Raw genomic sequence first — 25,772 nt, 5'->3', positions numbered from 1 at the left:
TATAGACCTCAATCATATCCGCCCTTCGTTGTCTCTTTTCCAAGCTGAAAAGTCCCAGTCTTATTAATTTCCCCTTATACGGAGCCGTTCCATACCCCTAATCAATTTTGTTGCCCTTTTCTGAACCTTTTCCAATTCCATTATATCTTTTCTGAGATGGGGCAACCACATCTGCATGCAGTATTCAAGATATGGGCAGTACCATGGATTTATATAGAGGCAATATGATATATTCTGTCTTATTATCTATCCCTTTCTTTATGATTCCCAACATGCTGTTTGCTTTTTTGACTGCCGCTGCACATTGAGTGGATGTTTTCAGACTATCCACAGTGACTACAAGATCTCTTTCTTGAGTGGTAACAGCTAATTTAGAACCCACCATTTTATATGTATAATTGGGATTATGTTTTCCAATGTGCATTACTTTGCATTTATCAACACTGAATTTCATCTGCCATTTTGTTGCCCAGTCACCCCGTTTTGAGAGATCCTTTTGTAGCTCTTCGCAGTCTGCCTGGGACCTAATTATCTACACACACAATTACCCATCTAGACATGCAATTTCCTGATTTTTATGTCCAAATGGCAGCCAGTATTTTTAAAAAAATAAATTAATGGAGATATCCCATCTCCTAGAACTGGAAGGGACCTTGAAAGGTCATTGAGTCCAGCCCCCTGCCTTCACTAGCAGGACCAAGTACTGATTTTGCCCCAGATTCCTAAGTGGCCCCCTCAAGGATTGAGCTCACAACCCTGGGTTTAGCAGGCCAATGCTCAAACCACTGAGCTATCCCTCCTCCCTTTATTTAAAAATGAATTCCTAAAGAAAGGCAACTAAATGAGTGGTCTGATTTTCAAAAATGCCAAAGAGCCAGCAGCTTCTAATCTGAGCCAACAGGTGTTGCTGTGTTACAAGAAATTTTGAAAATCAGGCCATGGATTTAGGCCCCTAAATACAAACATGGGAGGATGAGGGTGTAATGACTGTGTGTACTTTGCTACAGGCACCACAAGGTACTTAATGAGGATTCTTGGTGTGAGACATTTCTAATGTGGGAGTAACTATGCAAACGAGATGGCGCAATTGGAGTGGCATGTGCTAACTCTCTGAGATGCCCAGCATTGATCAGATGTGTTTTAGAAACTCAAGCAGACTCAGACTTAGCTGCATGCATGTAACAAATAATGTTGTGCTTTCTCTCTTGACAAGTTGGGCTCCTAAAAGTTTATTAAACATTACACTAGTGAACTTGGACTCCTGCAGGGCACCAGGATGGGGCTTTAACCCACATTAGGAGTCACTGGGTCTTTGAGGGAAGGGGCGCCTTTATGCAGAGGCATGGGATCATTGATGAATTTCCCTTACTAAATCTTTCCCTTCACAGTCAAGAAATGGCAGCACCGCAGCAAGTCATCTGGACTGGCATGCCTCAGAGACACCACACATACAGTATTCACCAGGGGGCATCACCAGGAGAACAGCTGATACCAGTGGGTGGTACTGATTCTATTTTATGGCCATATCCCAATGCAGAACCAACCTGTGGAACTCATCGCCAGGAGATGTTGTGAAGGCCAAACGTATAAATGAGTCTAAAAAAGAATTAGATAAGCTCACGGAGGATAGATCCATCAATGGCTACTAGCCAAGATGGCCAGGGATGCATCCCCATGCTCTGGGTGACCCTAAACCTCTGACTGGATGACAGGGGATGGATCACTCAATAATTGTCTTGTTCTGTTCATTCCCTCTGCAGCCTTTGGCACTGACCACAGTCAGAGATCCTGAGCTAGATAGACCATTGGTCTCCAGTATGGCCATTTTTATGTTCATGTTCCCTGCCAAAGCAGAGGGAAGGTCCTGAATGATGACTTGTCCAGTTGGATGGAGCGAGGAGGGGATGATAAAGCCTATAAATGCTTTAAAGGATAATATCGTGGTAGATGAGGAAGGGCTATTTGCATCGGGCACTGGTAAACAAACAAATAATAAGAATTCAGCTCTCTCCTGATGAGGCATTTGCGGGAGTCGAAGAACAACATCATAAAAACCAAATTAAAATACAACAAAACATGTAATTAAAAAACCTGCCCTCTTAAAAACGGAATAAAAAAAAGTAACTAACGGTTAAATCAAGGTACAGAAAGGGCTGCAGTTATTAAGGGGTAAATTTAACTTAGACGTATCCCCAAAACTTTCCGAGTGGAAGGGCAAAGAGCTAACAGAAGAGTTTTGCAAAGTAAGGTCATTAAGATAAACTCAGAAGTGATGACTTTAATTAGATACATTTATGGAAAATATAGTGCTGGGGACTCTTTTTCTGGCTTGATGCAGGTCTGCATGACTGAAGAGATTGCTTCCAACTGTATGGGTCTATGATTCTAGGGTATGATGACAGTTATATGGCATAGTGCATCCCAATGCACCCCTTTCATTCATTTATGTCTGCAGATTTTCTAAATTTTAACCCATGGAGAGCATGTTGATTTTTGTCTGCTAAAAAACAAGTAAATCACTGATTCTATAGGGATTTTATTGCTTTGCCATAAAAGGCACAGTTGTCTGAGGAGTTAAGAGCTTCTTGTGAGGTACTGAGCATGCTCATTGGCAATACATCGCTCTCGGATACCCTGGTCTAAATCCAGAGGAACTTCACCCATATCAATGGAGTTACACTGATGTGGTAGGAAGCAAAATGTATCCTACTGACTAGAAAGCAAGAAATAATGTGAAGATATGTGTGCTGTTCCTTTAAATCTGCAATGGGACGGGGCCCAGGGATGAGCTCTATAGTGAGACCAAGATCCTAAACTGGGATAAATCAGCACAGCTGTGTTCACATCAATGGAGCTATAGTGGTTTACACCAGGATCTCTGGCCCAAAGTAGCTTCAGGGATAAGACTGAACATTCTTCACTGTTAGAAAGAAAAAAAAAATCTCTTTCTTTGATTCTTAACCATGGTCACATGACACAGAGGGCCTCATTCTCAGTCACTTACACCAACATAAACCAGGAGTAACACCACTAAAGCAATATAGTTGCACCAGTATAAACCCCCTGATAGAGAGAACGGCATCAGGCTTAGAGTCTACCCTTACTGTCTGTGCAGAACTCTCAGGGTCCAATTTTGGCCCTAACTTCTAGTTTTGCTCACACACTTTTATACAAGCAACTAATGGCACTCACAAAAGCAGGTGCACATCCATTTTGCACATGCAAACACTCATTTGCGCAATGCAGGGCAGCCAACTGCTTGAACTGCCTGAGCAAATGCAGGGCTTGCCTGTGCATAAAAGGGTGGGAGCCTCATTTTTGTGGGTGCAAAAGTGGCCATGCAAAATTGATTGCCAGCCTCAGCTGGATGAAAATTTGATCCTAAATAACAGCAGTGGGATTCTATGCCAAGATCAAGGAAATAAGATAACTCTGTGTTTTCTGTTCCTCAAATAACCCACTCCTAGCTTGAATGAGGAAGCAGAGATTACAGGAAGGCACCAGAATGGGATTTAGTACATTGGGTTCAATTCTCAGCTCTGCCATGCGCTACTTGTGTGACCTTGGGCAAGTCACTTAATATCTCTGTCCCTCAGCTCCCCATATGTAAAATGGGGGTAATGATCCTTCCCTACGACACGGGGGTATGGCTGAGGTGAAATGCATAAACATTTGGAAGGTGCTCAAATAGTATGATGATGTCTACCTTATAGGGACTGAGATAAATGGAGTGAAAATACATAGCCGAACTGTCGTACTTCATAAGATCACATCCAATGTAATCAAGAGAATTTAGTCCGCCACAATAGCACTAGTCACACTAGATACAATTACTTATAGAGTAAGAGTGTAGGTTTGTTTCTTCATTTTAATTAAAAAAATTTAATAAAAGGATGTAATGATAAACTGATAAGCAATTGAGTTCCCTGCTTCTCCCAGTGGGTTACTGCACCAAACTCATTGTAATTAGAAAAGAGCCTATAAGACACCATAGGACATATATCAATGTTGGCTCAGCACCAATGAGCTACTAGTAGCGACCAGTTCATATGTTCAATTGCTACTAACTAGATTTTCCCCCCTACCTTGATACACAAATTATATGCCAGACAGGGAACGACCCAGAGTGAATGTATTTAACACATCCCAGTATTGTGCCGATTTGGGAAAGAAATCTTCTCTCCAAAGAAAACTGATTGAAAATGTAAGTAGTCCAGCAGGGCACCAGTGCCGTATGTTATCCCTTGAACAGCGCAGCCTCACTCGGTGGTAACGCTGATAAACATTCCTCCTTGCTAACTTAGGTGTTAAAGTGCAGCTCCCCCCGCTTCTTTTAGGATGAATTATAAAATGGTGTGATCCAATGCTCCAGCCTGATTGGCTGTTGGGCGCATGTCGATTTACACTCCTGACAATATACATTCATGTGGCAGCATGAAGAGACATGTTGCCATTTAAATTTCAGATCGTTTTGCAGCTGCAAAGTGTAATAGCAGTAATAATAAGCTAGAAGCAGTGCTATCCATTAAAACCAACCCCAGACACTGGCGCACGTCTGTTTTGCCTCTGATTCTAAACGCTGGGTGCTGGCTGAACTTCTTATTCACAGTTCATTAAAAATGTCCTGCATTTCTTTATGTATACATATGCAATACTTGTACTTATACAGTCCAGTGAAGAGAGCAACAGGGCCGGGAATCAGGAGACTTGGGTTCTGTTCCTGGTTCTCCCACTTAGTTATGGTGTCACATTCAGCAAGTCACTTTGCCTCTCTGAGCCTCATTGTCCCAGTCATTAAAATGGGAATAATGATGCTTTCCCCTGCCTTTGTAAGACACATTGAGTTCTATGGATGAAAAGCATGGATCAGTTTATTTTTATTTTGCTAGGCAAATTATACATCATGTAAATCCATTGAATTCAGTGAGGCTGCGTGGGTGTAACCAGGAACAGAAGTTGGCCCATTATATGCCTGTGTCCATACATGCATACTGCTTTCTTGTGCAAGTGAATATTCTGTATTTGTACAGTACCTAGCACAATGGGGTCTTGGTCCATGGCTGGGGCACCCAGGTGCTATTGCAATAAAAAAAAAATCCTTAATAGAAAAGAGGGAGACATTCGGAGTCTGATCTCAGAAACATCCTCCTATTTTGCACCTACAAATAACTGTGTCAAACAATTAACTGCTGAACACAAACAATGTCATCTGAGTGTTAGCAACCTGATTTACTTGTGCAGTCAGCTGGATGTCAAAATGCTGTTAGTGGCTCCTACAATTAACAGAGTGCTTGGCTTGAAGCATAGCAGACCCTGAACTTGAACCCTCTGAGCCAAATGCCCTTGGACTTTGGGAAAATTTAGATTTGAAAGGAAATCCAATCTATACTCTACTGCTTGGGCCCAGCTCTAGATTTAAATCCATGCTTTGGGGCATTTTTCAAGAACAAATGCAGGAGATTCTAGGATTCTGCACAGGCATGCATGTCTCTGTTAGAGGTCCTCATTTCTCCTGCTACAACAGATGGATGCAGAAGTTGCTGCTAGTCACTCAGGCTAGGTCTACACTACCCGCCTGAATCGGCAGGTAGAAATCGATCTCTTGGGGATCGAATTATCACGTCTCATCGGGACGCGACAATCGATCCCTGAATCGACGCTCTTACTCCACCAGCGGAGGTGGGAGTAAGCGCCATCGATGGGGAGCCACGGAGGTCGATTTTGCCGCCGTCCTCACAGTGGGGTAAGTCAGCTCTGGTACGCAAATTCGCGTAGCTGAATTTGATCTTTCTTAAATCGACCCCTCCCTGTAGTGAAGACCTGCCCTCAGACTTGTGAATTTGGAAGATATGTGCGTTCACCTTCATGGGTAGCCTTAAAACACTTGCATGAAGATGGTCTTCTCCATCTGTAAAAAGAAGAACAGGAGTACTTGTGGCACCTTAGAGACTAACAAATTTATTAGCGCATAAGCTTTCGTGGACTACAGCCCACTTCTTCGGATGCATATAGAATGGAACATATATTGAGGAGATATATATACACACATACAGAGAGCATGAACAGGTGGGAGTTGTCTTACCAACTCTAAGAGGCCAATTAATTGTGTATATATATCTCCTCAATATATGTTCCATTCTATATGCATCCGAAGAAATGGGCTGTAGTCCACGAAAGCTTATGCTCTAATAAATTTGTTAGTCTCTAAGGTGCCACAAGTACTACTGTTCTTCTTTTTGCGGATACAGACTAACACGGCTGCTACTCTGAAACTTCTCCATCTGTGTGTGACATAGATAGAGACGATCATCTCTATTTTGTAGATGACAAAGTGAGGCGCACAGGGGTTGTATCCTTCTTCTCTGCATCAGTTACACAGATCTCAGGAGGGGCAGGATTTCTGGAGCTCACACGGGGTGAAATCCCCTGTACACTGAAGCAAAGACCCGCAGAGACTCAGCACATCCCAGTGCACAGGGGAGATTTGGAGCCAGGAGATCTGCCATCCATCACTCCCACCATAAAGGGGGCACTCATGGTTCTGCTGCCTTAGCAGAAGGATTACTTCATTCCCCCAGAACTCCAAACACACAACCGTGTTACTCAGGCTGGGCAGGGAGGGCAGGATTTGGTCACAGAGATTAAGAATCTGACCCAAACCACATCCTTTCCATTGACTTTCAGTAGGCTTTGGATCAAGGCCTAAGGCCCAGACGCTCAAAAGGTATTTGAGCCACTGAAATCACACAAAAAGCTTGTCACACAGAAACCCTGGTGTCTGAGCTGGGAAACAGAACCCACATCCCAGATTCCTACTGCAGGGCCTCAACGATCACATTGTCATAACCGTCATTTCAAAATCCATTTGCACATCTCGACAGCAGCCAATTGGAGTAGATTTGACAGGGAAAGGAGGATGGCAGCAAAATTTCCAACATGCAGCATTGAAGCAATCCAGTCAGTGGATTCCATGATGTTCTTGATGTCATCTTTTATAATACAATGGAATTAATCCCAAATAAACGAGACGGGATACTCTGTGTTTAGAGAATCTGAGATGAGGGCTGTATCTATATCGGAAGAGGGATACATTTATTTATCAATGATATTTTATTGCTTAGCTGCCTTTTTTTTAAGGTGTGCCAAATGAACACAAGAATGACAATGTTGATTTTTTTTTATCTCTACTTTTCAGCAAATAGGAAAGCTCAGCTCTGACAGGGCTTAAATTTGTGTATGAAGAGAAAAAAAATTCTGGTAAATATGTTGTTACTGATTTAAAAATCTATTTGTTCAGTAATTTCTGCTGGAGCCATCATTATCTTGCCAAAGCAGCTGTTGGAATATTAACTAGACACAGCAGTAACAAGTGGAATATAATTAGCACTCCTTGTTCCAGTGAATTTTCAGTTTTAACTAGAAACAATTTGCAATGAATCTCCATGCTGTTGTAATTAACTTAACGAATGCACCACACATACCGACGACTGTACTGAGTACTGTAAGAAAATCACTGAGGGTTTTGCTGATGGGGCAGAGCTATTGCCTAATTTTGGCCAGCTATTACATGCAAAGGATAGCTTTCCCGTTTGCTTCTCAGAATGCCATTTGCAGTTAAAGGCGAGCGTGTCGTTCTTAAAACACGAGGAAGAAATTACAAGAGCTCAATTCCATACGCTTGATGGTTCTGGTGTCCTTTTATAATGTAGAGTCAGGTCACATATCCTTTCCCAAAGTACTGGGTTTCAGAAAAAAACAACAACCAGAGCTCTGCGGCCCTAAAGGATAGAAAAAGATGCACCAAGCAAGTTTTTCCAAAAAACCCTTTCCTCCGGAGCTTTAAAGCCCCACTTCTACAAAACCTTACACACGAGTAACTTTGCTCATGTCATCGACCTCTATGTGGCTCCTGCCACAATTTAGAGCAGCCCCAGAGGTAGTTGTTAATTATAGTGGCTCCTTGCAGCTGCCCCGAATGGCCAGACCACAGAGTGCTTTGGGCACCCTTTCCTTCCACTATCAACACACTCCCAGTCTGCCTCCTGGCATGCCCGTATTGTGATGGTCTGGTCCTGCTGCCCCTTCTCAGGTAAGACTCCCAGTAGGGAGCAATCAGCCAGCTGCTTCACCAGACAACATGAACCTCGCACCCGCCCTCTCTGAATGTAAAGCTACAGTCAATGCCAGGGTGACGACAGAAACAAAATCCTCATAGGATAAAGAGAGATAGAACCAAGGGACCCTGTAGAGAGACTGCAAAGGGAAGTCATGTAGTGTGGAAGACAACCTCAAAGAAAAGGCTCTGGGATAGAGACCCAGAGCGAGACACCAAGGGGTGTAGAGACAGTGTTCATTTCCCCCACTAAAAGAAGCATTTGGTGGTTCTTAGTATCCAAGTTAGCAAGTTAATTCCAAAGCAGTCAAACTCTCATACACCCCTAGCAGCAAGCACATGCTTCCTAGCCATTTTGTGGGTAAAGGTAAAGATAGGGCCACTTAGCAGTGTTGCCAACTCTCGTGATTTTATTGCAAGTTTCACAATATTTGTTTGCTCTATCCCAGGTGTGGTTTCCCTGCCGATGCTTTAATTATCACTCCTTGGAGCCAGAAGGGCATGAATAGATATTAGGGTACTGATTATAAGAATCAGGGTGACTTTGTGTATGGTTAGTGGGCTGCAGGCTGGCTTACCTGCTGCCACACCTAAATAACCAGCTATAGTACACATCCCCTCTGCCTCAAACCAGTTTTTCTCAATCTCTAGCTGCCCCAAATTCTGGTCTGAAGACATACTGTATCACCACAATGGGCACATGTCCTCCTGCCTCTTCTACAGGTGGAAACACAGCTTCTTGGCCCTGCCTTCCCTGGTATATGTTCAAGTGAATGTTTGTCTGGGTGAGTGCTTGTCTCTATATACAATATTTTACAGGTGTATGTGACCTTCTCTGTATTTTTCTATTCCTCCTTGTCTTCCCTGCACCAGTCAAAATTGCAAGAGGAGACTGGGGTGAAGCATTTGTATGAAACTGCAGTGCACAAGACTATAAACATCATGATATTTCGAGCTATTTTGCAAAAAAAAAAAAAAAAAAAAGTGTGGTCCTGAAAGTTCTATGGATAATGCAATGTTGAGGACTTTGTACGCAATCACAAACAACATTATAGTGTAAAATTTTACACACACGCGTGCACACACACACACATGCACACATACATACAACTATCACTGATTTTGACCCATTCTAGTTACAACATAGATCCGGGAAGGGGGGATTCCCACAATGCACCAGTTAGAGAATCTGTGCTGTATCTTTGATAGCTAGAACTAGGCCTAACCAGAGTTGTAGCCAAAATGATTCTAATCCCTCTTTTAAACAGGAGCTATACTAGAGTTGGTCAAAAAAATTTCTACCATAAACATTTTGACAGAAAATGACCTGTTTCCCCCCACCCCCAAGTAATTTTTTTGTGGAACATTTTAATTTCTTCCAAAAATGTTTTTGTTTTTCAATGAAAAAAACTTTTTTGATTTTCAAACCCTCTACCCCCTTTTTCAGTTCTTGTTGCCCCCTTCGTTTTTTCCTATTTTTACCCCCTTTTTATATATATATATATTTGCCACTGGAAAAAAAGGGGGGGGGGGCAAAGGAAAAAAAATTGAAAAAAAATTCTTGAGAAATTTAAAAACAAATGATTTTTTTTTGGTAAAATGACATGTAGAAAATTGTATCTGGTGTTGGAGCTGTGTCAATCCCAAGATATTAGAGAGACATGTTGGGTGAAGTAATATCTTTTATCAAGCTTGCCTTTCTTCCCAACAGAAGTTGGACCAACAAGAGATATTACCTCTCCCACCTTGTCTTTGTAAAAAATTGACAATTTTCAACCAGCTCTCACCTGAGTATTTTTCCCTGGATGGCTGGATTTGATTGAACAGCACATTTTGTCTGACCCCAAAGCCAAGCTGAAATCTGTTATGAGCGTGAAAGTTAGAATAAACAAGGAACTGCCCAACCTTAGGATATTTTTCATTTTGGTTTTCAATAATTGGTTTCTGCCATTTACATCCCTGAAATCATATCAGAGGCTCCGCTCCAAGGATGAGCTCCAATTTGTGCAGAGCTCGTTGCAAGATTGAGGCTTAATTTGGAAATTTACCTACCGCTTTACCTTTGAATCATCTCAAGAAAGAGACTGTGTTTGCAAAGTCACATTGCCAAGCAATTAATTTGTAGAAGAGTCCATTGTCTGGAGAAGATGCAAGTCAAAACAAGTTTGGCTCTATGGCCAATAAAATACAATAAAAAAAAATAAACTAGGACTTGAATAGATTTACAAACCAAGATGACCAATATGAAGATTTCTCCAAGCAACTGCCCAGTCACCAATATAGAGAAAATGGAAAGGAAAGAGAAATAGGGTAAAAATGGTCGGGAATCTCTCTCACTTGCTTTCTTGTGAAAGAAGGGAGATTAGGAGATGGTCTGTCTTTTGGACACCTCAGTAGCAGCCCTACAGAAAGGAAGAAATGAGCTGACACATTGTAGCAGAGCTTTCTGTACAGAGGCATTGGCAAGAGAAGTGATAGTTCAAAAGGCTCTGGTGCAGCCCTCTTTAAATAAGGTGTGAGCTTTAAAGAACCACATGGCCAAAACTAAAAGAAAAATCCTTCAGCCTGTGCCTGCAAATATAACTATGCCAAGTGAAAACCCCCTTAGCCGCACCTCATAGAAGAGGGCAGCAAAATGTATTAAGCCATGCTGCTGAAAAACAGTTTTTGACATCTAATTCCTAGAATGCAGGAGAGGTGGGATTTTTTGGTTTTTAAGTATTACTTCATGCCTTATTGTCTTTTTCCATTAAGATCCCACACACGTGGCCATTCATCCCCTCAGCACACAGGAGCCAGATTGTTTGCTGAAGTGATAGATTAAAAAATTCATTCTGTTTTGAGGATGTTTAAACATTCAAAGCAGGAGTATAACTGGCTGCTGCATAACCAGTTTCACAGTTTCCCTGTTGCTGTCCAGCACAGTAGCTGCAAGACTCAGGTTGCAGATTCCATATCGTATTTACGGTCAGATAAAATCAGTGGATTTTTTTTGCTTTGTTTCTAATATTGATTTTTCAATTTGCAGATCAGTTTGCATTGTAGTGTTCCACATTTTATTCTCCTGAGCTGGACCTAGGCTGATATCTTGCTGTGCATAAATGAATGGAAGTCTTCTGATCCAAAAGGAAGCATCTACCTGTGTGCACACACGCGAACACACACACACACACACACACACAAATTTTGGTAAATGAGTTGACAGACACTCCTATAAGATCGTGCTTGCAGCCTGAATTTCACATCAAGAAATTTTTTCCTCCACCAGGTTAAATTGAGACATTTGTGTTAGGGAGGCAAAAGATTTGAATACCCAACCCTTCTTCATCCAGTACGTGCTTACAGGCACATGAACAGCAAAGGGGTGAAAATCAGAGTGCCTTGCCAGCAAATATATACTTCACCCCTGCAAAAATGGTGTAATCTGTTTTTCCTGTAACTCGACTTCATGATGTCGGGATGCTGCTGGCAGTGTTGAGAAATCAGCTGAGCCTGTGATAATGGAGTTTACATGTTTGACACTTTTTTTTTTGTTCTTTTGTGCATTAGGATTTAAAATTCACAGTTTAAGCCAAACCTAATACTTCATGTTCAAAACATAAAATATATTGTGCTGCAGAAACAGCTGGTGCTGTCCCCTGTACTCAGCCATTTCTGTCTTAGGCCAAAAGAAAGAGGTCACCCATCATAATAAGGTCACCCATCACCATGGTATCTGAGCGCAATTGGATTTAAAGAATGCTATAAAAGTCTATGGAAAATGTAGAAGGAAGCAAAGTAAAAGCACTCAGAGTAACTTCAATAATAATTGAAATGCAATTAAGATGTGCCACCAAACTGAGTATTTCAGATCAGAGCTAATCTGCGGAGAGGTTACTGGTATTATAAAAGTTAGAGCCATTAGGCCTGATTATTCTCTCATTTACACTTAAGTCAGTGGGGAATTACACTGAAGTCAACGGAGTTTCATCAGTGTAAAACCAGTGTGAGTGACAGTAGAATCCTTCCCATAAGATATGATCCTACCAGGTGCTTAGTCCCGGTCACTTCTGTTAGTGTCTCCAAGAGCAGTGGGTGCTGAGCCTCATTCAGGATTAGATTTGAAAAGAGAAACACTGCCGGAGGGTACCAGGAAAAAATGGAGCTGCCACATTGAGGCTTTTGGTATATGCTTTTCACGACTTCCTTGCAATTGCAACAGGAAACACATTCGGGATTTGCTTGAGGTTTAGGCATTTAAATACACATGGGAAATTATTTGTCATCAGATCATATTGTTATTTTTTGTTATTGCATTTTTACGTAAGATGAGCTTCATTTCCACTCTAATAAGAACAAAGGCACAGAGGAGCAGAAGGGTGGTCCACCTAGTCCAGTAGCTTGACCCTGATGGTGGCCAGTTGCAGATGCTTCAGAGGAAGGTGCAAGAAACTCTGTAGTGGACAATTATGGAATTAACTGCCTAGGAGGAAGTTTCTTCTTAATCTCCTTCGGTGAGTGGATGGTTTATGCCTAAGGCATGAAGGTTTGCATTCCTCCTAAAAATAAAAGAGAATAGACGCCGACCCTTATGTTGGCCCCATGCATAGGATGAATTTCATCCTTATTGTCTGAAGTCCTGATTCAGCAAAGCACTTAAGCATGAACTTATTTAACCATGTGAATAATCCTGGCCGTGTTCAATATAGCATGTAAAGTGTGTTTACTTTTAAGCAAATATGTAGTCCCAGTCAATGGGACTTAAGCACATGTTTAAAATTAAAATTAAGCATGTGCTTTGCTCAATCAAGTTCTGCATTAGCATGCTTTTGCACCCCGATGCATACGACTCCTAAGACCTCAGTCAGGATAACTCAGCAAAAGTTAAACACAAAACCATTTGTAACTGCCATGTTGAAAACTGTCTGTCAAGCTTGATTCCTCCAGAACTGTGCTTGCAATCCTTATCAAGCACGATTGTTGCAAGCAAAGATCTACCAAGGTTTCCCTCTCTACTGTAGATTGGAGTTCATTGTTTGGAGGGGAGGGCATGCTATAGATAACCCCTCCAGCAAAGTCTTAGATTGTAAAGGTGGCTTTAACAAGTGTGGATGTAAACCAAAGTACAACTGGGCTAAGTTGTCATCATGTTTAAAATTCCGGTGATAAAAAATAGGAACAGCTAGGGTGACCAGACAGCAAATGTGAAAAATCGGGACAGGGAGGGTGAGGGGGGGGGGTAATAGGAACCTATATAAGAAAAAGACCCAAAAATCGGGACTGTCCTTATAAAATCGGGACATCTGGTCACCCTAGGAACAGCATTCCTCCACGTAGGCTTATCTCCGCTGGAGTCATGTAAGATGAAGACTAGTGAAAACTCAGGGCAGCTTTGTTGCCTTTTTTATGATTATGAATGTACAGTCTCTCTTGATGTTTATTATGAAATAATATGATTTAAGTGACTATAGTAGTTCATGAAAAATGACCCCAGTAAATGCTGCCTGGGAAACTAGATGCAGTAAATTAGCACATTTCTTAACATGATCATTCTAGTTGTATATTGTATGTTAACTTAAATGTGCCTAAATGGACAGTTCAGTAGCCTATACATAAAATCTTTAAATGATTATCCTATTAAGGGCTATCATTGAAATGGTTTAGGCGTGTGCTGTATCATTTAGGCAGATGAGAGAAAAACTGAAGTTACTGTTACTTTCAGACAAAGTGCAAATAAGCTTTTCGTTGCATATTAATGAATTGCTAATATCACAGCTCTTCCGGACCCATCTTTATGCATATTTTAGTAATGCTATTTGCACAGTTGTATAATTTGAACTCTCTCATTTTGAAGCACCAAGATTAAAAATAGGAAAAAAAAAACAAAAAAACCCCACCCCAGAAATGAAAACAAAACGAATATCCTCCACACACAAATATGGAACTGAATATAAACGTAAGGGTTTAAACGAAATGTAGCTGACCATGTTTTACTTTAAACGTACGCTAACTAATTTTTCCTAAAAAGCGGTTAGTGTAAGATCTAGACCCCAATTTGAGAAAGCATTTACACATCCGCTGAAGTCCATCTCTATTGTGCTTCCCTGAAAACAGGGCCGGCTCCAGGCACTAGCTTACCAAGCAGATGCTTGGGGTGGCCACTCCGGAAAGGGGAGGCACATCCAGCTGTTCGGTGGCAATTCAGTGGTCGGTCCCTCACTCCTGCTCGGAGCGAAGGACCTCCCGCCGAATTGCCGGTGCAGACTGTGATCGCGGCTTTTTTTGGTTTGTTTGTTTGGCTGCTTGGGGCGGCCAAAACCCTGGAGCCAGCCCTGCCTGAAATGAGATGCTTTCTTGTTTCAGGGCTCTAGAGAATAGTTTTGTTCTTTGGGCCCAATCCTGCAAATACTTACTCACATGAGTAATCCTTATGTAATGAGTAAGGACTATTTGTACAAGTAAATATTGAAGATACCAGAATCAAAGCTATGTACTAAATCCAAAATGTTCATTGGCTTAAATAGGAGAAATAGCAAGTTCACATATATAAATGTAAACAATAAAGAAGAGTTAAATGATTAAATCAAGTATTTATGCCAATAAGAACATTCTTCCAGGACAGAGAAATGTATTAAGAATTACACATTCGATTCTGCACCACTAATAATACATTTTCATGTATTTTCAGCAAATTTTATTTGGCAACAGCATCAAGAAAATAATGTATTTAATTTAGTAAATAATTATAAATTATGTCACCTTCATTGCTTTAGATTCCAGTTTTGTTTTTGTTTTAGTGCTTGCTAATATAACAGCCATATAGTCACTAACAAATATATTATTCCTATAGAAGAATTTTATTTTGAGAATAGTATTTTTGGTTTTCTTTTTCAAAGTCACCTGTTTAACGTGTGATTTTATGTCAGCGTTTCATTATTGCTTTTGATTAAGGTAAGTGCAGTTAGAAAAATAGGGTAATACTGGAGGCAAATAGCCCATTTTGAAACATGTCTTTTATTTAAAATCAATGGCAAAATTATTTGTCTCAAATGCAACATCATTATCAACTGAGCTCCTAAGAAAAAGCTAGATTTTCCATGGGCTGCTCTATTCTGCAAACAATAAAGTGCTGACTCAAGCACTATTATAGAGGTAGAATAGTCTAGTGGATCAGGCACTGGACCGGAAGCCAGGAGACTTGCATTCTGTTCCCCATTCTGCCATTAACTTGCTGAGTGACTCTAAGTAAGTCACTTCCTTTTTCTGTTCCCCCTTTTGCCTTCTGTCAAACGGGATAATGATATTTGACTATGATTTTTCCTTGAAGAAGTTCTTTCGGCTCCATGGTTGAAAGGCTCTATATACTGTCAGAAATACTGTATGGTTGTTTAAAAGAGAGACATGAAAATATACTTCTTATTGGCACAAGGGCTACCATTAGGAGGCTGAGAAACTCAGCTTTTAAGTAAAATATGGAATTCCAAACATAAAAGCAATTCAGAGCTCAGGAAAGGCAAGACGTGTTGCTTACTGGGTGACTATTTTGAAAGCTATGCTGAGTAAATCCGAAGTGACTTCAGCTGAGGGCTAACGTTCAAATCAGCATGCCTCGGAGTTGCCATTTGCAAGAACCTGAGCTAAATATGGAGCTTTGCGTGGCAAGTCTGGGGGTTGTGGACACCATTTACTCTGATGTGGACTGAGAGCACCAACTCTTTTCACATGCGCTACCGAATGACTTTTAGAACCTGGTCCAAAGTGACTGCTCTGGCTCCTACTGAAGGCAAAAGCACACCTGATTCCACGTCACTTCTGCTGTAGGATCAAATTCAGCTCTTGAAAACATCCAAGCAATTCATTACCTGCCATATCAAGCGTAAACTTCTCATATACAGAGATCAGTGGACTTGCACAGGTACAACTGGAAGCCGAAGTTGGCCAGTAGGCTGCATTTGAACTAGTGGCATAGAGATAAAAGGCAGTTTAGATCCCCTTTCTGATACAGAGGACTGTCCAGTCCTTCACCGCTATGTTGACTTTCCTGACTTTGGATGGTTTGTGGCTTTACCTGAAATGTCAGTGTAGCGTGGCCTGAGCTCTGTTCTGTTTTCAGAAGATCAACTTATTAATTATTTGTAGTAGTAATTACTTTATAGCACCTAAAGGTGTATTGGATGCTTCATGAAAGAAAGATATGGTCCTGTGCCTCAAAGGGCTTACTCTAAATTTTATACTTGACACCATGTGTGGGGGATGACAGATAGTAGGGAGCAGATGGAGAGAGAGCAATAGAATCACACCATTACTCAGTTTAGGCATTTGCATTTCATGGTGGTTCATTTAAGTTGCATTATACAGGTCTCATTCTCATTTTCACTAAGGTCATCTTAGACCCTTTTTGCAATGCAAAGGAACCTTCAAAGTGGGAGTAAATTGTAAATTATATTTGCACCCACTTTAATAGCCCTTTACCTGACTAGTGCAGCATAAAGTAGCTGTGTGTATATGTATGTGTGCATGCGCACACAAACAACATGGTTAGTTTTCAAAGCGGCCAAAGCTAAAGGTTTTGGACACACAACACACTAATTTCAATGGAAGTTGGGCAATTCAATCTCCTAGGCAGCTTTGAATATCTTACCAGAAGATCAGGAATATTCCTGACCCACTGATTGTGAGCATTTCAGAGGAAAGCTTCGCACAACTTTTGCATATACTAATATGAACCCTAACAATGATCTTTAAATCAGATTCCAGTGGCTAATAGTCACTGCTCAGTAAACACATGTGCAATAATTACCATTAGTATTAATGAATGTTCTATGAGAACTCTGAGAGGCATATGGCCCCTCATTTGTATTTATCCCAGTGATAATGTGAAATATAGCATTGTAACCAGATAGCTGATAAAAATTAAATTCAGGCCTTTTGTAAATTATATCCAAGGTCAATGGTATTTTTTCAAATAGACACCAGGTTTCTTCTGTGCTTCCTGTTATAAATGAACAATTTAAAATTGCATCATTATTTAGGTTCTCCTTTTTTGTTTAAAATGAAACATTATTTATCATAGACTCACATTACAGGTAAAATAACTAAGGACAGTACATGCATCATAATGACTATGAGCAGCAGCATTTTACACTGCATAATAAAAGGAATGTGTGCCCATATCAATGTAAAACATACAAATGGCAATAATTTAACGCTGAATATTTTTGTGCCTTTAATTAAAATAAACTAATAAAGATTTCAGAGATGCACTTATTTTAATAGAATGCAGAGTTATAATTGGTGACCTATTTTAAGCAATTTAATTTCCCATGACCTGCTTTCCAAATTAACATAGTAATAGAACAATGTTTATTGTGTTTGGGAATATAAGTTTCTCCTTCAAAGATGACATATGCTTTTGTGATTTGATTTAAAGGTGTATTCTTTTATTAAAATGTTCATATAAAGATCTTGTAAATTATGTAAATGTTTCTTTTTATGGCATTTAATGAGCCTAGAATTTTAAATCAAAGCAGAATCAAAGAAAATAAACAAGGACATCTTGACGATCCAGAAGATCACTATAAAAAATGGCTCAGTTCAGTCACTCTGAATTTATTTGAACTCTCTTTCTCTTAAAAAAAACCCCATTCTTTATAAAGACAACTTCCCCCAACTATACCATGCAAGCACGCACCCCCACACACAGAGGTCCAACCAGAAACTGCTCTGTATTGGTCCTTTTCTGAATTATCCTAAGCTCTCGTGGCATTGTGTTCCAAGGGTGGGTGGCGTAAAATGCATTCCCTATGACCGTGGGACAGCAGAATCATTCTCAAGTGGCCTAGTGAAACTATTATTTCCGGCTCCTGCCACTCCTCCACTGGGATTCTGGGCTCAACTCTGATCTCATTCACTCCAGTATTGACATAGGGCCCATTTCCCAACTTCAGAGCTGGCTTTCAGTTTTGAAACACCCCTCTGGAACTGTTAGCGACATTTGGATCCAGATGCATTTTTCTGCTTGCCAGTAACGTATACCCTTGCCTGAAACAAAACTCCTATCACCTTTTCAGTGAATTCATGTTTAAAGAAAAACTGTGATGCCTATGACTTGTTGCAGATAGTATTTATGAAATCAAGTCATTCTTTGAGAGGCAGGCTGAGTGAGACTTCAAGGGAAGTTTTTGTTGTTATTTTTCAACTAGAGTCATACAATGTCCCTGTGCGCCAAGAAGCAAATCATTAATAGGAAGGATCACTGTTTATTTAGAAAGAATATATAGGTCCCATTTTATTACAAAAGTGGTATTGCTGATTCTGTATGCTGGAGAGTTGAAAACTACAGCAAAGAAACTTGGTGCATTTATTTAATTAAATAATTTGGGAGCTTTATTAATTATTTGCATTACAATAGTAAATAGGAGCCCTCTCGATGGACCGGGTCCCCATTGTGCTAGGCTCTGTACAAACACAAAACAAAAACAGTCCCTGTCCCAAAGAGCTTACAGTCTCAGGGCTTGTCCATACTTGAAATGCTACAGTGGCACAACTGCAGCACTGCACCTGCACTTCTGTAGCACTTCAGTGTAGACATTACCTGTGCTGATGGAAAGGGTTCTCCTGTCAGCACAAGGAGCCCATTTCCCCAACAGGCAATACCTAGGTCGACAGAAGAATTCTTCCATCGACCGAGCGCTGTCTACACAGGGATTTGGGTTACCTTAACTACATCCCTCAGGGGTGTGGATTTTTCACTTCTGCAGCGACATAGCTGGGTCGATCTAATTTTCTAGCATACACCAGCTCTAAGCATAAGACAACAGTTGGATACAGACAGACAGGGAAGTGCAAGGAAGCAATGAGACAAGATTGGTCAGCATGATAGTCCGCCACCTCAGCAGTCTAACCTCGAAATGAAGGAAATGAGAACCAAACCTGAGATGGAACAAGGAGCTGTTTAAATTTTGTGACAAGAACGCAGCCTGTGTTCCTCTGCTAGGAGAAAGACAGTGGAATTTTTCATACAAAATAGCGGTACCAGCATCAGACCTCAGGCACAGATATGTGCTGGTAGGTTTTACATCACAGATAACCCTGCTGTTCAATACGGGATTAAAAACATGACAGGGCAATGATTTACAGGGCCATTAGCAGGGGCCTCGGGTGTGCTGGGAGGCATGGGGTGAAGGCCGACTGCCTTTCGCCACCTGAGAAATGTATTTATAGTCCACTAAAACACACCCTGGAGTACGGTAATGCTATTTTAATATGGAAGGGTCACTCAAATGTTATTAGATTTGGGGGGGAGAGGGTGTCATTGACTCTAGCATGCCACTGTAAAAATAGTTCCGCTTTGGGTTATTTTAAGTATATTTTGCACTGTTAAAACAACGTCCTTGTGGATCACTCTCATTCCCAGGTTTAGCCACAATGTGCCATTCCATCTTCCTATTTGAATAGGTTTGCTGTTAATCCCCTCTCGTGTGCGCTTGCACATTTTCTCTTACACGTACTCATGTATGTGAACATTTGTATGTATTTGAATGTGTACATATAACTCTTTCAAATGCATGCCTCAAACTTAACTCTAAATGAAGTCATGGCCATAATATGTATGAAATCTAACAATCTAAAAAGGACCCCTCCACATTAAAACGGTACTATTTGACATGGTTTGTTAACATACCAAGGAAGCATTTGGCCTGGCTGAAGATCTATATGGCACTCTAATGCCTTAAAAAATCACATTTTAAACATATGACTTAATACAGTGAACTTTTAACAGGAGAAAACGCTCTTCACTGCTGTCCTTTCTCCATACATGAGGAGAGTAGGTGAGTGATTTTAACACGAGGTAGATTGTAGCACCAGGTCTCCCAGTGATGAGCATGATATAAACAACTTTCTCTGCCAGTTCCTCTCAGTTTAATCAGACTCAAACAGGCACGTTCATTAGTTTAAGAGTGTATCCACCACACTACATGGAGATGCTCTCTACTTGTTATAGCCCCATCTGTTAAGAAGTTATGATCAATGTATCTTTTAACATGGTTTATAAGGTACCCAAGGAACATTTGGCCTGGTTAGATCTCACCATGAGCTTTGCTAGTGACCAGCTGTCTAGCACAATCATTTTAGTATTCTATTTTTTAATCATTTATATTTATTTAAATAAGAATATTGACTGTCCGTATCTCTCTCTCTCTCACACACATACACTCACTCGCTCAGCGAAAAATAGCCATGAAGACACAGTGGTATGGGCTTCGGTGCAGCCTGAACCAACCCGCCCGGGACCTTGGGAACATGCCCACGTTGCTAGTCCATGCTGCCATGGTCTGCACTGCAAGTCTGAGCCACATTAGCCAAATTAAAGCTAGCACGGTATGCCCACCCAAGCTCCAATCACACCTCCAGGTAGATGTACCCTTAAGCTCCTATCACCATGGGGACTGACTGAACCTTTAGCCTCAAACCTCACTAAGTGTCAGTGTGTAACTTCTGTTCCACTCCAGGAGCAGCAGAAAGGAATTGAGATTCCTAGAAAAATCACAGTCCCTCCCCGGGTCTCTTCTTCTTCCAGCGTGGGTAAGTTATGGTAGCACTTGAAAGGAGGAAGCTTATCTTTCCCACTCAGGCTTGGCCATATAGCCTGATCAGAGAATGGAGGAGGAGGCAGAACCAAAGTTCCTATGATTCCCTGCCAATTCCCATTCCCTCCCTGCCCGCTTGCTGACAGTGGGGAGCGTTGAGAGAAGAATGACTATGCTCTGATCCAGATCCAGGATCTGCAAAGGGCAAACAAAGGGGCTAGGACCCAGAGCCTAAATGATATTTATGCTCCTATCTTCCATTGTTTTCAGAGGATCTGGGCCCAGGTGACTAATTCCCCTTTACCCTACCAGTCAGGGCAGCAAACCAAAACCTATTAGATAAAAACAAACCATAAAACAGTTAAGGAATGAAAATATTGAGGACAAAGAAACCTGCTAAGAGCATTTATTTTGAGTGCATTGAGAGGTAAAATGCAACAGAAAAATGACCTGATAGAAAAGGAGGAGCCCCAGAGTACAGACTTTATCCACCTAAAATTCCCCACTGACTTTAGCACTGGAGGATTGGGCCTTTGTAGGTTAAATGAAGTGGACAGATGTTCTGGATCAAATCAAAATAGGAGTCCCTGGTAAGGGACAGTCCTTTTACAAGAACACTCGTCTTTCCAGCATGCGATGGCTGGAGGGTTGACAATTAAAGGCAAAGGGCCCAATTCTGCTTTTATGCTGGTTTTGCCTCCATGTAACTCTATTGAGTCCAGTCAGATTCCTCCTGTTTGACACTGTGCTAAGTGAGAGATCACGCCAAGAACTCCTCCTTTAAATAGATCCGAATCGAAAGCCATAGAAAGTGGAATCAGCAGATCGTTGCGTTTTATTTATTCAAGGGGTAACAGTGAAAAGCATTTTGTTGCTCGGAGGGTGTACAGTCAGTGATCTTACCAGTGTATTATAGAACACTGTGGAATAAGTGATAGACAGCTGTGAGATATAAGGGAAACGCATCAAAGTACTGTGGTGACGACACGAACCACAAGAACACAGCTTGAGTGCATCGCGCTGTCACTGGCATCTTGTTTCAGTTTGCCTGTCTATTAATTCTTCGCAATGAATTCACCTTGCCCTCCAACTCCCCCCACTGAAAGACATTCCTGCTCCTTTCCAGATAGTCTCTGCTTCCCTGATAGCCTGTCTCCACCTAGTTCCCAGGCAGCTTTTTCTACTTGGGGCTAGTCTAATTCTCATCCGCCTTCCCTCTCCTGGGAACACCTACATTCAAGATTTAAAAGACCCTCAAAACAAAATGTACCAGGACTTATCTAGGGCAAAATTTGATGGCTCCGGTTCTTAGCCTGGAACATCCACATGGCTGTCTGCCCTGACCTTATGTGCCTTTGGTTAAGGGGATGTTCCATCCTTAATCCAGCTCAGAGCTGGATTAACTTTTAAAGATATAAAAATGCCCCAACCCAAGTAAGGTGATATATTTGTGGCCAGTTGGAACAGGCAGCCGGCTGTGTGGGGTTAGACAGCTTATGGGAGGTGCTTCTGGATATAAATCCCAAGGAATAAAATAACTAAAATAAATTATGTAAGCAACTAACACCCTGCAGGTCATGCAAGGCAGTTATGAGCTTGCGGAGACATCTGGACATTTCTCTGGGCCTAAGAAATACCCATAGGAGATCAAGCCTGCCCAGCATGGAGAGCAGAGTTACATGAGAACACAGTAGCTTTGATTTTGAAATGAAGGGAATAAAGAGAGAGAGAGAGAGAATCATTAAAAGAGGGAAATAAAAATATCCTGAGTGGTGTGACACTTAAGCACTGATCCAAAGCCCCGCAATTAATGGAAAAAAACCTCCCATCGACTTCAGTAAGCTTTGGAATGGGCCCTTAGCGACCAGTTTCCAGAAGTGGATGCTCTAATGAAACATCAAGAACCCACTTTTGGATGCTCAAAACCCCCCCAAAATCACACTCATTGCAAGGTCTTTAGCACAGAGACCATGCTGCTTTTATAATCTTATTGCACCTACAATGTGCTAGGTGCAATCAGATGCAATGACTGGTAAAATAATAATAATAATGATAATGATAAAGAGGGGTTTGCACATCTACCTGCACAGGAAGGATTTACATGTTCTGTTAAGGTAGCCAGCCACTTTTGAAAATTGAGGGGAAATAAATTATTGTTAATCAAAAGAAGAGAATATATATGCACATTTTAAAATTTGCCTTAAAATATTTTATCATCTTTAGCTTATGCATCTCAGGCCAAATTTTGACTTTAAACTACACAAACATTTTGTTTTCTTTCAACCAGTATCTTAACAAGGGAAGGAATGTGAAGATTACTTTTACTTTTTAAATAGATGCCAAGCAGAAATGGTCTAGAGAATATTCTAGGAAGGAGATCCGCAGTGAATCAGTGAGAGACATTTTAGGCCTACTATTGTTTTCCGCATTCTAGTAAAGTTCCTTGCTCAGTGTTAGAAGAAGGTGGCTCTTCCTGTGAGTTTTCCCCCATTTGTCTCCTAAACAAAAATGTACGCAGAGCTGGTCAGGTAATGAGAAAAAAATTTAAATGAGTATCAGATGAAAAGAAGTCATAAAAATATAGCAATTAATTATTCAAGCAATAATAACATAAGTGACCACAAATTGTGGGAAAAGAGGAGCTTGTATCATTTTGTGCGGCATGTATCCTGTGATCAGCTAGAAGGTATATTCTGCCATTTTGAATTTGTGCTTGGATTCCCATGCTGCGCTCATGAAATCAAAGTGGAGCTACTGGCACAGAAGGGCAGAATTTAGTCCCCTTCACTGTACAGACTTTGCATATTTTTGGAGCAATTTTGATCTTCCCACACATAAAGCCCCTATTGAAACACCCCCAGTAGAGTCAGTTTCATAGGATCGCTGCTGTTCTGGAAACAAACACTGCAGCTTATGCGAAATTTAGATCCCAAGGTGAGAATCTGGGGATGGTGGAGCACAGAATCCCATAGAGCACTAGAATAATTAGGAATGCTAGGTGGGAAAAACTGTAATGTAAACAGCTTCATTCATTTTGTTATTGCATAAAATGACACAATTATTATACAGAGGAACTGGAAAAAATTTGGTCTTAGTTACACCTGTGCAATTCCACTGAGGTCAATGGAATTTCACCATACATGTTAGATTGCAGAATTTGGCACAGAGCCAGCATCCCTGAACCTCTTCTGCATTTTCCAGGAACCAGATCAGAGGACAGTCACATTGTATTATTTCACTGGTTTGGAACTGTGGAAGATAGAAAGACACACACACACAGAGAGACAGACACAGAGAGAATGTACACACGTCTTTTCTCTTTATAACTTTGGCTCAGTCAATCACTATATAACTTTACTAATGCCCAGTCACATTAAACTGATCCGAACCAAGTTCCTTTCATGTGTAACCATAGTTTAATTCTGTTCAACCAGTCACAGTAATTGAGCACAACGCAACTTCTTACTGCCACAGTCCTTTATCAGCATCTACAGCTCCTGAGTTTATCACACTGCACCTTCCCTTCTTGTTTCTCTTCCTGCATCATCCTTCCACTCTCACCCCTTTTCTTTAAGGGCACAGGTCACCCTTTTTTACCTGCCTCCCCATCCTCAATGGAGCACATTTTTGTGCACGTTACTCCAGAAAGACTAGAGATTCAGTGACGTCCATATCACAGAGGGACAGTTGGATCATAACATTCACTCTGCAGCCAGCAACACTATCCTCGGCTGTCTCCTGCCTGCAGGTCATTGGGCACTGATTTTTAGAGGAGGGGGGGGAAAGTTGATTAAAAATATTTTTTTAGAGTTTAAAAGCTACAAAAAGTGCTTCCTCTGGAAATGCTGGCTATTTTCCCCAGACTGTGCAGGTGAAGTAATTGGGAATGCAGAAATCTTTGAATTCCAGTTAATTGTTTTATTTGAGCACCTCTTTTGTTTAAACAATTTTCTTCCATTTTAAATGTAAGTTACAAATGCACATGATGGATGTTTAAGAGTTTTGCTCTTTTCTGAGGGGGTCTGAGCCTACTATGACTCTGAATCAGCCACATAGAGGTCACCTTGTTTATTCCCATAAATAGCTCTTTTTCTTAATCAGGAAAGGGAGCAAGAGCTGTTGAGAGGAACGAAAGAGAGGCTAGCTCGCTTCCATGGCACTGATTGTTGCCAGGGTTATAACATGCAGAGACCTGTCATGCAAACAGCACGGATACCATATATTTCCAGGCGCTGAGGTCACCTGGTTCCATGACAGAAACACGCGCCATCCAATTTTTCATTTCACTTTTCAGACAGGGATTTGGATGCCTTTCGGAAGCTGGGAAAAGAAACTCCATGGAACTTCTGCATTTGGGACTGGAGTTTAAAACCCCTAGGAGCTAGACAACAGCCCTGGAGACCAGCCAGGTGATGGAAGTGGTGTTGGTCTGGATTCCAGGAGGTTATGGGCAGAATCTCAGCATTGATGGTGGGTTGGGACGGGGGATGGATATTGCAGAGGCCGAGGCCAGAGGATCCACTGCTGAATGGAATCTCCCGCCCGCCCTTTTTAGAACATAAGAAAGGCCATACCGGGTCAGACCAAAGGTTCAGAAAGTGTAAGGAACTTGCCAGAAGGCACTGTGGCCTAGTGGTTGGGAGATCTAGGCCTAAATTTTCAAACTTGCGCATCCAATTTTGCGCTATAAGTTATAATAATTGTTCTGACACTAACTTATTGTATGACCTTGGGCTGTATGACCCTTAACTTCTCTGAACTCTAGTTTCCCTTTATGTAAAATGAGGATAGTGATATTTACCTATGTTAGGGTTACCATATTTAAAAAATAAAAAAAGAGGACACTCCACAGGCCCTAGCCCCGCCCCCTTTCCCACCCCCAGCCCTGCCCCAACTCCGCCCTTTCCCCACCCCTTCTCCAAAGTCCCCGCCCTAACTCCCCCTCCTCCCTCCCAGCCACGTGAAAAGGGCTGCCCGAGTGCTACCGGCTTTACGGTTTGCCGGGCAGCCTCCAGACCCTGCGCCCCCGGCCGGCGCTTCCCCAGCGCAGCTGGAGCCCAGGAGGGGAAGCGCCCAGCTGGGGGCGCAGG

This window comes from Trachemys scripta, chromosome 12, assembly GCF_013100865.1.
Source record: "Trachemys scripta elegans isolate TJP31775 chromosome 12, CAS_Tse_1.0, whole genome shotgun sequence".
NCBI classification, from domain to species: Eukaryota; Metazoa; Chordata; order Testudines; family Emydidae; genus Trachemys; species Trachemys scripta.
This window is presented reverse-complemented; position numbering follows the sequence as displayed.